The sequence below is a fragment of the Triticum dicoccoides genome, chromosome 1B (genome assembly GCF_002162155.2).
Source record: "Triticum dicoccoides isolate Atlit2015 ecotype Zavitan chromosome 1B, WEW_v2.0, whole genome shotgun sequence".
In the NCBI taxonomy this organism is placed as follows: Eukaryota; Viridiplantae; Streptophyta; class Magnoliopsida; order Poales; family Poaceae; genus Triticum; species Triticum dicoccoides.
Genome location: NC_041381.1, coordinates 307,571,034 through 307,583,396, shown reverse-complemented (window position 1 = coordinate 307,583,396; position 12,363 = coordinate 307,571,034). Strand labels below are relative to the sequence as shown.

At 40.5% G+C, this 12,363-nt stretch overlaps 1 long non-coding RNA gene across 2 annotated transcripts; it reads right to left on the bottom strand.

Moving 5' to 3' along the window:
* Nucleotides 1-968: 968 nt before the first annotated feature.
* LOC119304357 lies at nt 969-2,785 on the bottom strand. Of its 2 annotated transcripts, none has more exons than XR_005148219.1 (4): nt 2,408-2,785; nt 1,825-1,914; nt 1,241-1,751; nt 969-1,033 (listed from the first exon to the last, which is right to left on the bottom strand). It is a non-coding gene; the product is annotated as an uncharacterized LOC119304357 (long non-coding RNA). The 2 variants fall into 2 exon arrangements; XR_005148218.1 differs by having other exon boundaries at nt 1,829-1,914.
* Nucleotides 2,786-12,363: the final 9,578 nt, after the last annotated feature.

Here is a 12,363-nt window from a genome sequence, read left to right as displayed (position 1 = left end):
GGTTCATATTGAGACAAAACCTATCGATTTATGACTAGTGCACTGATTTGAGTCTATATATAAAAAATTCTGCCATATTTCTCTTCTGCCACCCCGTTTGGTATTCCAGTACCTTTCGGAAACCGCTTATTTCTTCCATTCCTACTTCGGATGTAATAATTATTGCTTGGGAACATCTTTTGAATGTGAATGGGAAAAGAAGAAGAACACTTTGACGGACAACATGGGGAGCAATCCTTTGCGCCTACCTTACTGGAATTGGCCTAACTAGACGCCACAGGACAACAACCTGAAACCACCATTAACATATACTCCCTCCGTTCCCAAATATTTGTCTTTCTAGAGATTCCAACAAGTGACTACATACGGAGCAATATGAGTAAATCTACACTCTAAAATATGTCTACATACATCCGTATGTTGTAGTCCATTTGAAATGTCTAGAAAGACAAATATTTGGGAATGGAGGGAGTATATAATACCTAGTACTCCCTCCGTCCGGAAATACTTGTCATCAAAATGGACAAAAAGAGATGTATCTAGAACTAAAACACGTCTAAATACATCTTCTTTTATCCATTTTGATGACAAGTATTTTCGGACGGAGGGAGTATATCATAATGCTTTCATCGCATTTTCATGTCCTGCTGGGACTTCGGTGGGTAGCCAACACATGTTCATCAGAATCCACTTGAACAACTCTGTAATGCAAGGGATAGATTTTAGTGGTTCATGCATGGTACTTAAAGTAACTTGACATCTTGATATACACTGACATGATATAAGATTTTAGTTCCCCTGCTATATGGATTATGTAAGGCATCCATTCTCTGATTGCTCAATTGAGCTAGCTTAGTGCTTTACATCATGATACATTATTAATCACATAATTTCTACAAACTATAATAGGCATGCGTTTGTTAAATTGAATTCATCTTGCAGTAGATTGATTTTTTTTGGATCTCCTTACCTTGCAGATTTACTGGGATGCTTGAGCTGCTGCAGAGTATGGACCAACTATAATTGTGTCAACCTGCTTTATATCATGGTACTCCCTCCGTCCGGAAATACTTGTCATCAAAATGAATAAAAGGGGATGTATCTAGATGTATATTAGTTCTAGATACATCCTTTTTTATCCATTTTTATGACAAGTATTTTCGGACGGAGGGAGTACATTATTAACAATCACATAATATCAACAAACTATGATAGGTATGCTTTTGCAAATTGAATGCACCTTGATTTGAATTTCTAGGATCTCCTTACGTTGCAGGTTTATTGGAATGCTTGAGCTGCTGAAGTTGATATCCTTCCAACAAATGAAGCAGTGCCAACCTGTATACATCTACCCTTGAAAGAGTTACCGTCCTCTGCAAAGCATCAAATATAGGCGCATAGGGAATTCAGCCTTGCTGTTTGGTTCCGAGATGACTTAACATAAAAATTCGGTAACACTGCAGGGTCGGGTACAGACACAGCCGTGCCTGTGCTTTCACTGATAACTAGTAGCTGCCCTTTGGGAGTTTAAAACAAGTTCCTTGATATCTGTGCTAGCCTTCTATGCTTGTAATGTGCAGTATGAATGTATCTCGTATGTGCAATCTGTGGTGCTGGAAACTGTTTGGGAGTTCAGACATCTGGTGCGAGCCAGTGGAATCTGTTGACAAAGCTCTTGCCGGGGAATGGGCGGGCGGTGTAGTCGAGCTCTGCCACGCCCACAGTTCCTACACATCCCAAAGAACACCGTACTGTACGACGAGTAACGACTGTAGGTTAGTTTTGCTCAACTTATGTTGTGACTACGGACTCTGAATATAATACCTACATGCAGCAGTATAGTTACATGCTCTTGTTGCTGGGGCGGTCCCAGTTGTCGCATTCGCCCGTCTAGTGCAGCTTGCAGTCCTGCTCCTGAAATAGAAAAAAAAAACGAAGGTAAAAGTCCTGTCCTCATTGTTCTGACTTTTTTTGTGGCAATTTCTTTTACTTTAATGTGAGTGCTTAAATTGGTCCTAACTAATCCAACAAAATTAACGTATACTTTGCCCGAAGATTTACTCCCTCCGTTCCTAAATATTTGTCTTTCTAGAGACTTCAACAAGTGACTACATACGGAGCAAAATGAATAAATCTACACTCTAAAATATGATACATCCGTATGTGGTAGTCCATTTGAAAACTTTGGAAAAGATAAATATTTAGGAACGGAGGGAGTAGTTATATAGCATATTGGGCTGTGTTTTGACATTTTGCTTGCTTCCCTAAAAAGTAGAGTAATTTTACATTGCACGAACATGCAAATTAGGACTATCTTTCATCAAATAATATAATTTGGCCAAGATGCAGAAAGCTAAAAGCAATGAAACTTGCTTTGAGTCAAGAGTCTTGCATAGTATCTACATACCTGAATGCGGCAGATGTGAGTCTTTGTAACAAAGACATGGAGCTGTCCACGGCTAACGCGGCCAACGTTTAACCATGTCCTGCCGGAACAAGCACATGCTCCCAGCTATCATCAGGCCTCGGTCATGTGCCACCACGAAGAGGTGCTTCTCGCCGAGGGATTCGATGGGCAGACGATGTTGCCGACGACATGCAGCACGGTGTACTGGTCCTGCATGACGTGGGGAAAGTTGGAGCCGTCGTACCTGTTCGTGTCGGGCGCGACGACGGTGTACCCTGCCGGCTGCGCCCAGGGCGCGCATCTGATGCCACCGGTATGCCGCAATTCCGGGAACTCGTGCAGCAGCCCGATGGGGAATTTCGGGGGCAGCGCCGCGCAGATGAGATCGTGGGAACAAGCGAGTCGTGGAGGCTGTATATTGGTGGGACCTCCTATAAGGCGCTTTAAGCTCGTGGGCCGGACCAAAGAAGTATACAAAATCGCTGACGACTGATTTCCCTAGTTCTATCGATCGCGTTTCCCTCGTTGGGTCAATCGCGTTGACAAGAGGGAGCCCCTATTTCTCGCTTTCTGAGAGACCTGCGGGGGACGCTCGATGAAGGGCGAGCGAGCTGGGCCGGCCCACTAGTGCGGGAGGCCACAGCCTCTTTTCCCTGTTTTTTTTACGTTCTCTGTTTTCTTTTTCACTTTAATTTTTAAACTTTCGTTCATACTTTAAAATACTCGGAATATAAACATTACAAAAAACATTCTCAAAAAATTGAAAAAAATGTTGATCATGTATATAAAAAAATGTTGAACATGTATTTGAGAAAAATATGATCATCTATATAAAAATGTTGAACAAGTATTTGAAAAATGTTGAACAAATTTTTAAAGAAATGTTGAACAAGTATTTGAAACAAATGTTGATCATGTATACAAAAATGTTGAACAAGTATTTGGAAAAAAATGTCGAAACAATATTTGAAAATTGTTGAACAAGTATTTAAAAAATATTGAACAAATATTTGAAAAAAATGTTGAACAAGTATTTAAAAAATGTTGAGCAAGTATTTAAAAAATATTGATCATGTATCAAAGAATGTAGAATGAAAAATAGAAAGAAAACATAACACAAATTGGAGAAGAAAAAGAAAAGAATGAAAAAAGGAGAAGAAAAATGAATGAAAGAAAAGAAAAAAAAAACAAAGAAAAACAGAGAAGACCGGCTTCGATCGCCTCTAGTAGGTCGCGATCCTACAACTACCACTAAGTTGAAGTGTGTGGAGTGGTTAGTTGCGCTGGTTATTCCCCTGGAGACTAGGGTTCGATCCCTGGGGGTGCCGGCCCAATGTTGTTCAAATCGACGCGAGAGATCGCTACGGACTCGCTTAATGCGATAAATAGCACTCGCGTGACAAGAGCTCCTCTTCGACGCCCTCAGCGCCGCTTAGGGCAGAGGGTGCGCGATAGTGGCCCGGCCCAGCTTTGCTTGCGTCCATATGCTCAAAAAATCAAACATCAAGAAATATATGGAAGAACTAGGATTTGAATCCACATGCCAACGTGAGGGACTTGGCGTTATGTCAGTCCCAACATGATTTTTCTATAAAGAAAACATAAATAGAAAAAAAATCCTCATATTTTTTATAAGTTCATCTATTTTAAAAAAATCACTGATTTTCAAAGAAATGTTCACAAAAATAAAAAAAAATCATCAATTGAAAAAAATGTTCATGAATTAGAAAAAAGTTCACAGGATTTTGGAAACAAAATCATCGATAGGTTAATAAAGTTCACCAAATTTTGAAATGGTCCACACATCTTTAATCGATTTTCATAAAAAAAATTCATGAATTTGAAAAAGTTCACCGGATATTGAAAAAAGTTCACGTATTTTAAAAAGTTCATTGATTTTGGTAAAAAGTTCACGAATTTGAAAAAAGATTCTTAGATTTTCAAAAAAGTTCATTAAATCTGGAAAAAGTTCATCAAGTCTGAAAAAAGTTCATCGTTTTTGCCAAAAAAAATCATCATGTTTTTTTAAAAATTTCACGATTTTGAAAAAAAGTTCATCAAATTTTGAATAAAGTTCACTAATTTAGAAAAAAATATGTATTTGAAAGAAGTTAATCGATTTGGGGCACAAAAAAGAAAGAAAAAACCATATAAGAACCAACGAACTAGGGAAAATTGTTTGGGGCACGGTCATATAAAAGATATCAAAGTAAGAAAAGGTAGTAATGATGAGGACATCAATACCATTGTTACACCCACAACCCCTACTGCTACATATACTGGACCAATTACTAGAGCTCGTGCATGCCAATTAAATTATTAGGTACTTTCGTTTCTTGGTAATGATTCTAATGTTCATGAGAATATAATGCTGACTAAATTGGATACATTTGTTTTGCTTACAAACGAAGGGCCTAGCTTGGAGAAGGATGAACATTGGAGCAAGAACAAGCATGGAGATGATGGCATGCGCAAGGGGAACAAGAACGGAGTTACAAGTGATCATTTCAGGACTTTGAAGCCACCATAATGGGTACATGAAGCCTTGGACGAAATATACAAGATGCCACTTCATAAATTTCGTCCCGAGGCTATTCTAGGTGCTGCGTCACCTTATTATTGGGCCAGGCCCATGTAATTTCGAAATACATAAGTATATGCTATTTTTAGAGTCCGTATGTGTGGGGAAACAAGAGATAGGGTTGATTTCGGACCCCTCCACCAAGGGCCACGAAATTCCCCCCTCTTCCTCCATATATACAGCCCTTAGGGCACTGTTTAGACTTTGGGTTTTGTTTAGATTAAAGTTCGCCATAGCTGCAACTTCGCGTACTTCGTTTGTGTTCAACGACCAGACAAAGGCATCACAGAACCCCACCTTGATCAATAAAGCTTTCCTCTTATATTCGCAATATCCAGATTGCAATCTTAATTTCTTGCTTGTTCTTCGTTTGCCTGCAGGAAACAGACCTTCGTGGTCAGGTTGATCATGCTCCGGCGTGGTCAATAACCTCTCGGAGTTGGTTTAGCGATTGCTAAGGCGCGACGTCCTCGCACGTTCGTAGTCGGATCGTCAAAGTCGACTTCCTCCGAAACGATAACCACCATCTCATTGAAAGACGGGACACCTTTGCCTCTATCAAGTGGTATCAGATTTTCAGGTTGCTCGGTGAGATTTTACAGTTTTTCGTAGTTTAGATCAAGTCTTTTCTTCATACCTATAGTCCACGAAAAAGCCAATTTTTTAGGGTTAGTTCATCCTATCCGAACCAATCTGAGCCTTTTCATAACCTCTTCTGTATTTGCTTTGTTGAATTTGCGGTTGCATCGTCGTGTCAAGTTGCTGGTCTTAGCGTCTAGTTTCCCTTAGAGTTTCGAGTTCTGTTCATAAGTTGTCACGTCGCCGCCACACCATCGTCATCGCTCCTGCCATCTACCACCACCGCTGATCCGCCACCGCTCTGAATCCATATCCATATAGTACCACCAATTCGTATCCATATACCACCACCGTTCCGTATCCATATACCACCACCGCTACCATATACCACCACCGCTGCCATATCCTACCACCATATATCCACCACCAATCCGAGTTACTTTCATATTATGTTTGTTTTTGAGATTCGTCTAATTTCCGATTCGTGTTTCCGAGCCTGAGTAGGTTTCGAAAAAATAGTCTGGAAACCACCCTCCGTTTAGGCCCAAAATTTTCCAAAAACGCACTTGACAAAAAAAATTCTGGCTATCCTATTTTTAGGTGCTTCCAAGCGTATTGAGACAGTCGCCGTTATAGAAAGTTTTTTTGACCTGTTTCCAGTTTTTGGGCCCGGGCAGTCAAAAAAAAATTGGTTGAAAAAATTCCGTGCCTATCCTGTCAGTTTGACCTGGGAAGAGTTTTGAGACACTCGTCATTATAGTGATTTTTTCGCAAAAAAAGAGGAGCGCAAAAAAAACAGAGCGATTTTTTTTCCAGAGTGTGCTTTTCCCTTGTTTATGTGCAGCGTCGTGATTTTGTTAGTGTTCTAGGCTCGTGTCTCTAGCACGGTCTAGCCTAGGACCAGCACAGTATCGTCGTTGAGCGTTTATTCAATTTTGCATATCTGAATTGATTATTGCTGACCCTTTTGCTACCATATTATAAGCCTTCCCAGCTCCACATACATCTACGTTGTGCGTTTGACTCTCCCTGGTAATCGCTCTATCCAAGCTTTGAGAGTTTTGACTACAACGGTTGCCGATCACCGCCTGCTGCTGGGTAAGAGCTGGTAAGAATTTGAGTTTTGCTTGACGGATTTGTGACACCCACCACCACCACTTGTTAGTAGTCTGTAGGATCATATTCTTGTGTGTTTCTATTGCTACTAACCATGCCAGGATCACAAGTCGACGAGATTGACTGGGAGAACTTAACGAACAAGGAGCTTCATGATAAGTTTCAGCAAATGATGACTGAACAGGTGCAAGATGTGCTAAACAATTTTGAAGAGGCCATGGAGAAGATCACTGGCCTTGAGAAGACGTTCGAAACAAAGCTCGATAACAGATTTAATGAACTGCTTGCATGTCTTCCACCACTGGCTGCACCTGCCGCACCTCTGCAACAACAACAACAACAACTACCTCCATGTCGCGAAACAGCCCTCCGCCGAGGCCTTGTCCTTCTTCAGCCTAGCCAAACTGTTGGTGCTGCTGTTGATACTTCTGTGGCTCCTGCTGCTGATGCGGAGGATGATTATGCGGGAGATTACGAGGATGAGGTTGATCAAAATCAGAACTACGTGCAACCACCAGCACCACAACCACCAGGTCATCCACATGCAAATAATCACAATGGTAGGGCTCTCCCTCAGGTACAAGATCATGACCATCTTCCTAAACTGAAATTGAATATTCCACCATTTGAGGGTAGATATGTTCCTGATATATATATTACTTGGGAGTTAGAAACTGAACAACGATTTACATGTTTACAATATCCTGAGGAGAGACGTGTTCCTAGTGCTGTTTGTGCTTTCACTAGCTTTGCATGTGTTTGGTGGTCTGAACATTGTAGATTGTATCCTATTCCAGCTACCTGGGCTGCTTTGAAAACTGCTATGCGTACTCGTTGGGTTCCACCATATTATCAACGTGAATTAATTAAAAAATTACAGCATTTAAGACAAGGAAAAAATTTGTAGAAGAATATTATCAGGAATTACAAACTGGCATGATTAGATGTGGTATTGTTGAGGAGAATGAAGCTATACTTGCATGTTTTATGGGTGGATTAAATAGAGAGATTCAGACCATTCTAGAGTATAAAGAGTATACTAATATCACTCGTTTATTCCATCTTGCTTGTAAAGCTGAACGTGAAGTGCAGGATCGACAAGCATTGGCGCGAACTAACTTTTCTGCAGGTCGACCTTCATCATGGACACCGCATGCATCTTCTACTTCCACTGCACCAGCACCTCCATCAGGTGCCACCTACAGCCGTGATACAAGAAAGCAGGCACAACCACCACTATCTGCCAAAAGCGCACCTGCCAGGCCTGCATAGAGCTCTTCTTCTTCCATGGCATCAACAGGGCACACAAGTGATATTATTTGTCGTCGTCGTAAGGGAAGAGGTTATTATGCGAGAGAATGCAAATCTCAGCGTGTGATGATTGCTACTGAGGATGGTGGGTATGAGTCCGCTAGCGACTATGATGAGGAGACTTTGGCGCTTATTACAAGTGAAGAACACGGTGGAGCTGATTCTGATCATGAGACGCAATACATGGCTCCTGAAGACGCTGACATGTATGAATGTTTAGTTGCTCAACGTGTTTTGAGTGTGCAGGTCACACAAGCTGACAAAATCAGAGGCACAATTTGTTCCATACAAAGGGAGTTGTGAAGGAACGTTCTATGCGCGTCATCATAGACGGAGGGAGCTACAACAACTTGGCTAGCATGGAGATGGTGGAGAAGCTATCTCTCACCACAAGACCACATCCACATCCTTACTACACCCAATGGTTCAACAACAGCGGCAAGGTTAAGGTAATACGTACTGTTCGTGTGCATTTTAGTATCTCTACATGTGCTGATTATGTTGATTGTGATGTGGTACCTATGCAAGCATGTTCCTTATTACTTGGTCGACCATGGCAATTTGATAAAAATTCTGTACACCATGGTAGAAACAATCATTATACTCTGGTTCATAAGGATAAAAATATTACTTTGCTTCCTATGACTCCTGATTCCATTTTGAAAGATGATATTAATAGAGCTAATAAAGCAAAACAGGAGAAAAATAAGAGTGAAAATCATATTGTGGCAAAAGAATTTGAGCAACAAATGAAGCCTAATAGTAAACCATCTAGTGTTGCTTCTGAAATTAAATTGAAAAGTGCATGTTTACTTGCCACTAAATCTGATATTGATGAGCTAGATTTCAGCAAATCTGTTTGCTATGCTTTTGTGTGCAAAGAGGCATTATTTTCATTTGAGGATGTGCCTTCCTCTTTGCCTCGTGTTGTCACTAACATTTTGCAGGAGTTCGCTGATGTCTTTCCACAAGACGTGCCACCGAGATTACCTCCCATTCGAGGGATTGAGCATCAGATTGACTTAATTCCCGGTTCATCATTACCCAACCGTGCACCATACCGTACCAATCCAGAGGAGACGAAGGAAATTATGCGTCAAGTACAGGAGCTGCTCGACAAATGTTATATACGCAAATCCCTTAGTCCTTGTGCTGTTCCTATTATTCTAGTGCTGAAAAAGGGTGGTACATCACGTATGTGTGTTGATTGTAGAGGCATTAATAATATTACTATTCGTTATCGTCATCCTATTCCTAGGCTAGATGATATGCTTGATGAATTGAGTGGCTCTACAATATTCTTCAAAGTTGATTTGCGTAGTGGATACCATCAAATTCGTATGAAATTGGGAGATGAATGGAAAACGACATTTAAAACTATGTTTGGATGATATGAGTGGTTAGTCATGCCTTTTGGGTTAACTAATGCACCTAGTACTTTCATGAGATTAATGAACGAAGTTTTACGTGCTTTTATTGGACGATTTATGGTAGTCTATTTTGATGATATACTGATTTATAGCAAATCTTTGGAGGAACATTTGGAACATTTATGTGCTGTTTTTGTTGCTTTACGTGATGCACGTTTGTTTGGTAACCTTGGGAAGTGCACCTTTTGCACCGATCGAGTATCTTTTCTTGGCTATGTTGTTACTCCACAAGGAATTGAAGTTGATAAAGCCAAGATTGAAGCTATTGAAAGTTGGCCGCAGCCCAAAATGGTCACATGAGCGAGGAGTTTTCTTGGCCTCGCTGGATTCTATAGGCGTTTTGTGAGAGATTTCAGCACCATTGATGCACCTCTCAATGAGCTTACAAAGAAAGATGTGCCTTTTCTTTGGGGTACCGCACAGGAAGAAGCCTTCACGGTATTGAAAGATAAGTTGACACATGCTCCTTTACTCCAACTTCCTGATTTTAATAAGACTTTTGAGCTTGAATGTGATGCTAGTGGAATTGGATTAGGAGGTGTGTTATTACAAGATGGCAAACCTGTTGCATACTTTTCTGAAAAATTGAGTGGGCCTAGTCTGAATTTTCTACTTATGATAAAGAATTATATGCTCTTGTTCGGACTTTAGAAACATGGCAACATTATTTATGGCCCAAAGAATTTGTTATACACTCTGATCATGAATCTTTGAAACATATCAAAAGTCAAGCTAAACTGAATCGTAGACATGCTAAATGGGTTGAATTCATTGAGACTTTCTCTTATGTCATTAAACACAAGAAGGGTAAAGAAAATGTTATTGCTAATGCATTATCTCGTCGCTATACTATGCTTTCACAACTTGACTTCAAAATATTTGGTTTGGAGACCATCAAAGATCAATATGTGCATGATGCTTATTTTAAAGATGTATTGCATAATTGTAACGAAGGTAGAACATAGAACAAGTTTGTCGTTAATGATGGCTTTGTGTTCCGTGCTAACAAGCTATGCATTCCAGCTAGCTCCGTTCGTCTTTTGTTGTTGCAGGAGGCGCATGGAGGAGGATTAATGGGACACTTTGGCGTGAAGAAGACGGAGGACGTACTTGCTACACATTTCTTTTGGCCAAAGATGAGACAGGATGTTGAGCGCTTTGTTGCTCGCTGCACTACATGTCAAAAAGCTAAGTCACGACTCAATCCTCATGGTTTATATATGCCTTTGCCTGTACCTAGTGTTCCTTGGGAGGATATATCTATGGACTTTGTTTTAGGTTTACCTCGAACAAAGAAGGGGAGGGATAGCATATTTGTTGTCGTGGATAGATTCTCGAAAATGGCACACTTTATACCATGTCATAAAAGCGATGATGCTGTTAATGTTGCTGATTTGTTTTTTCATGAAATTATTCGCTTGCATGGTGTGCCAAATACTATTGTTTCAGATCGTGATACTAAATTTCTTAGCCACTTTTGGAGATGTTTATGGGCTAAGTTGGGGACTAAACTGCTTTTTAGTACTACTTGTCACCCCCAAACTAATGGACAAACTAAAATAGTCAATATAACTTTGTCTACTATGCTTAGGGCTGTTTTGAAGAATAATAAGAAAATGTGGGAAGAATGCTTGCCTCATATTGAATTTGCTTATAATCGTTCATTGCATTCTACTACTAAGATGTGCCCTTTTGAAATTGTGTATGGTTTCCTACCTCGTGCACCTATTGATTTGTTGCCTCTACAATCTTCGGAGAAGGTTAATTTTGATGCTAAACAACGTGTTGAATTGATTTTAAAAATGCATGAGTTAACTAAGGAAAACATTGAGCGTATGAATGCCAAATATAAACTTGCTGGAGATAAGGGTAGAAAACATGTTGTGTTTGCACCTGGAGATCTTGTTTGGTTACATTTGCGTAAGGATAGATTTCCTGATTTGCGCAAATCAAAGCTCATGCCACGTGCTGATGGTCCCTTTAAGGTGTTAGAGAAAATAAATGATAAGGCATATAAACTTGAGCTGCCTGCAGATTTTGGGGTTCGTCCCACTTTTAACATTGCAGATTTGAAGCCTTATTTGGGTGAGGAAGATGAACTTCCGTCGAGGACGACTTCATTTCAAGAAGGGGAGGATGATGAGGACATCAATACCATTGTTACACCCACAGCCCCTGCTACTATACATACTGGACCAATTACTAGAGCTCGCGCACGCCAACTAAATTACCAGGTACTTTCGTTTCTTGGTAATCATTCTAATGTTCATGAGAATATGATGCTGCCTAAATTGGATACATTTGTTTTGCTTACAAATGAAGGGCCTAGCTTGGAGAAGGATGAACATTGGAGCAAGAACAAGCATGGAGATGATGGCATGCGCAAGGGGAACAAGAACGGTGTTACAAGTGATGATTTCAGGACTTTGAAGCCACCATAATGGGTGCATGAAGCCTTGGACGAAATATACAAGATGCCACTTCATAAATTTCGTCCCGAGGCTATTCTAGGTGTTGCGTCACCTTATTATTGGGCCAGGCCCATGTAATTTTGAAATACATAAGTATAGGCTATTTTTAGAGTCTGTATATGTGGGGAAACAAGAGACAGGGTTGATTTCGGACCCCTCCACCAAGGGCCACGAAATCCCCCCTCCTCTTCCTCCATATATACAGCCCTTAGGGCACCATTTAGGCTTTGGGTTTTGTTTAGATTAAAGTTCGCCATAGCTGCAACTTTGCGTACTTCGTTTGTGTTCAACGACCAGACAAAGGCGTCACAGAACCCCACCTTGATCAATAAAGCTTTCCTCTTATATTCGCAATATCCAGGTTGCAATCTTAGTTTCTTGCTTGTTCTTTGTTTGCCTGCAGGAAACAGACCTTCGTGGTCAGGTTGATCGTGCTTCGGCATGGTCAATAACCTTTCGGAGTCGGTT